This window comes from Vicugna pacos, chromosome 12 (assembly GCF_048564905.1).
Source record: "Vicugna pacos chromosome 12, VicPac4, whole genome shotgun sequence".
NCBI lineage: Eukaryota > Metazoa > Chordata > Mammalia > Artiodactyla > Camelidae > Vicugna > Vicugna pacos.
This window is the reverse complement of record NC_132998.1, coordinates 53,783,124-53,787,173: the sequence shown is the minus strand read 5'-3', so window position 1 is coordinate 53,787,173 and position 4,050 is coordinate 53,783,124. Positions and strand designations below refer to the sequence as shown.

Here is a 4,050-nt window from a genome sequence, read left to right as displayed (position 1 = left end):
CTGTTATATCAGCTCATTTACGTAGCTTCATCTCTCACCATTCTCCTCACCCTCATCTCCACTCTCCACCCCTAAGGCATTTAGCCTCCTGAGTGTGCCTTGCTCTGTCTAGTTTCTAGGCATATGCTGTTCTTTGCCTCTGCTCTGCCCCGCTGTGCCTTTGATGACCAGTCTCACCTATCCCATAGGTTTCACTACTGTATCACATCTTCCAATAAGTCTTTCGTGATCTTCCTTGATCCCAGATTAGGGGCTCCCCCTCTATGGTATTTTTCCCATCATAGCACTGATCATGCAGAACTGCAATTTCTTATTTACTTTCCTGTTTATTACCCTTCTAGGTCACAAGCCATTTGAGAGAATTTTGTGTTCTACTTCTGAATCCCTAGCACCTAACAGATGGTAAATTTCTACAAATAGTTTTTGAATTCAACAAAAATTTATCAGCTGTGTGGTAGAGAACAAGACACTGTGCTATGCTATGGAAATACAAGAGAAAACGAGAAAGACAAGATCACTCCCCTCCCATAACCTGTATTCTAGTGAGAGAGACAGACAATAGAGCAAACAGAGCAGCTTGTGTTAAGAAGAATATAAACATTGGCTGTAGTAAGAAATAACAGAGGGTCCTACTTTGATAGGATGGCCAAGACGTTTTGCTCTGCGGGATTGACATTTAAGCTAAGAATTGAAGAATGAGAAGGAACCCGTCACATGAAAAACCAGAAGAAGAATATTATAAGCAGAAAGAAGAGCCAGTGCAAAAATTCTGAAACAGAAGACCTCGATGTGTTCTAGGAACTTTGGCTGCAGAGGACGCTTTGACAGCTGGTGGGGTAAGGTGCATGGTATGAATTTGGAGGCCTCAGGCAGGTGGCCAGATCACACATGGTCTTTTTGGTCATAGCCAGGCATTTGGATTTGTTCTAGTAGCCTGGAAAATCATAGAAGGGCTTTAAGGATTTTAAGGAGGAGAATGGCATGCTTCAATTACATTTTAAGAGTTCACTCTGGCTGTGTTGATAATGGAATGTAAGGAGGTTACTGTGGAAGTGGAGGGACCAGTTAGAAAGCTATTGTAACAGTACAGAAGAGGGAGAAGGGTGGCTTAATCTAGCGTAGTCACAAGTGGAGATAGGAACAAGTGAGTGAGTTCTATCAAGATAGATGTTGGAGGTAGAACAATTTGGACCAGCTGATGGGTTGTCTATGAAGGATAAGGGAAAGGGAGGAGACTAGGATGCCTCCCAGTCTTCTGACTCCAGTGAGAGAGTGGTGTTGCTGTTGATAGAAACAGGGACAGTGGGGAGGAATGGCTTGGGGAGGACACAGGGAAATCAAACGTTCTATTTTGACTAAGTTTGAGATGTTTGTGCGGCAACAAAGTAGAGATGTCAAATTAGCAGTTTGAATATATTAATCTGGGGCTCAGATGAAAAGTCTAGTCTTATTTGTTTATTGAAGTGTAGTTGATTTACAGTGTTTCAGGTGTACAGCAAAGTTATACATATATATATATGTATATATTATATATATTCTCTTTCAGATGCTTTTCCATTGCAGGTGATTGCAAGATACTGAATATCATTCCCTGTGCCGTACAGTAGGTCCTTGTTGTCTGTCTGTTTTATATTTAGTACTGTGTGTCTATTAATCCCAAAAGGTCTGGGCCTGACATATAAATGTAGGTTTCATCAGCATGAAGCCTTAGGAAATGGATGAGCTCCCTAGAGAACAAAGTCTGTGTGGAGAAGGTGGCGGTATTTAGACACAAGATCTGGGTCAGTTACTGGAGCTGTCCCTTCTCCCAGACCTTCTCACTGGACCGAGCTAGGAAATATATGTATGCATAGATGCGTAAATATGTATTTACATACGTACATTTATATACATGTATACATACATTTACATCTGTGTTTATTTCTATATCTATTTACCTACATTGAAAACCATGAGTTCACACTGACATGTCCTGTTTCCGTCCGTTACCACAGGGCTCATTCTAGGTTTCCTCCATCCGTATTTATACCCCTCTTCTCCCACAGTGAAAAACGTGGCTGTCGTTATCCTCAACATTCTGCTAATTTCCTTGATCTCCCTATGTGTGGTCAATCTCCTGACACCTTTAGGCTGCCACCTTGCTAGAACACTTCCCTTGTGCAGGCCCTGGACTTCGTGCAGCTCTTCTGGTCAGGAAGGAAAGAAAGTTCATTTTCTTTATTTGGGTTCTGCACATGTCTTATTATATACATTCTTCGGTATTTTGTTTGTTTTGTTGCTATTTTGAAAATGCGCTTTTTAAAAAATTACATTTTCTGTTTATTGCTTATGTTTGAAAAGTCTGTAATATATAGTTTCATTTTTTCATGTTTGAAAATTTGAAGGAAAAAATGTTTTTATTTCATAGCTTTAATTCGTTATTAGTAACACTGAACATTTCTGAAGTGTTTTATTAGCCATCTTAATTTATGCTTCTGGGAATTGTATGCACCCCTTGTTTTTTCTCTGAGAATCTTAGTGTTTTTTTTTAAAATCAGGTTTCTTGAGTTCTTTATAAATTCATGAGAGTAATTGCCTGTTTGTTGCAAATATTTTCCAGCTGAATTGTTTATTTTAAATTTTATTTTATTTTTTGTAATTTACAGAATTAAGAAAATGTTATATGGCCAAATATTTTGATCTTTTCTAAGTTATTTTTAAGCTTCAAATTCCCTTCCCTCTCCAGAAGTTAGATACTCACCTATATCTTATTTTTGTTAAAGATTTTCAGAAACTTTCCATTTTAAGAAATGTTACTAAACATTTTTGTTAAACATTTTTAGAAATTTTGTTAAACATTTCTTTAACTATCTGGAACTTACTTTATTATATTTTTAGCCAATCTGTAGAAAACTCTAATATTAATATTAATCCTTTACCTCTCCAATTTGTCACCAAGATTTTCCCCAGCTTTTTATTTGCCATTTAAATCTTAGTTTGATTTTTGACATGTAGAATTTCTTTTTTATTTTTTGTAGTTAAATTTACTAGTCTTTACTCTGGTGATGCCTCCCCTTGCTTTTAAGCTTAGAAAGAGATCTTCCCTATCCAGAGATTTAATGAACATATACTTATATTTTCTTTTTTCTCTTCCTCTCCTTCCTTCTCTCTCTTTCTCTCCTCCTCTTTTTGTTCCTCATCTTATCCTTGTTTATTTTTGGGGGTTTGTCTCAAGGCCAGCTTTAGGTAAAACGAGTCACTGGGCTAGCTCCAATCACTTTGGTCTCTTGGGGGTCTTGTAGACCAAAAAAAAAGAAAAGAAAAAGAAAAAAAATGGGGTTGGGATGAATGTCTCTATAACACATAAAACCTCCTACGTAAAAAAAATCTCAGTGTCGAACCCCCCGAGATGTGTGTGTTCATCTGACGATTCATAAACTGCCGAGGTGAAAGGTAGCCTTTAGATACTCCATATATAATTTTAGATATTTATACAGAGAATGAAAAAAAAAATAGGGCCTGATTCTGATCAGATGCTGCTTGCTTCTCCTTACACCATGGGGTTCTGTTCTATGTCATTTCCTTTGAAGTCAGTGGGAGCTCTGTGCAGGATGGCCACTCCAACACCGGCCTCTGTATATGAAGGTGAGAACTGCCATTACGATAAACTACTCGGCCGTGTGGTGGAGGGAACACTGGTTTAACACACTTGGTGGCTACCCTGCAGATCCCACTGTCTGTGAGAGCTTTGTTCCACCGGAGCAAACAAGAACGTTTTGAATCTGGACATACAAGGGCTCATTCAGCAGAGCATCCCCTGTTATGAGAGGAGGCACAGTGCTGGGCAGACATGGCAGTTTTTCGCCAGCACACTGAGGGCATTTCGTTCACATTCTCTCCATCTGTAGAGAGACTGTTTTCAAGACCCCAAAATGGTTTTCTATAGATTGGAGAGATGTATAAATATTTTTACATGTTTGTACCCGCCTATAATGAGGGGGCAAACCACAGTCATCTCAAAGTAGCCAGGCCTTTTCAATACGGAAAGAAAGAATTCTTTGCAGATTTTAG

At 38.6% G+C, this 4,050-nt stretch overlaps 1 long non-coding RNA gene across 1 annotated transcript; it reads left to right on the top strand.

Moving 5' to 3' along the window:
- Positions 1–341: 341 nt before the first annotated feature.
- LOC140700489 (uncharacterized) lies at positions 342–2,261 on the top strand. Its single transcript, XR_012078892.1, has 2 exons — positions 342–402; positions 642–2,261. It is a non-coding gene; the product is annotated as an uncharacterized lncRNA (long non-coding RNA).
- Positions 2,262–4,050: the final 1,789 nt, after the last annotated feature.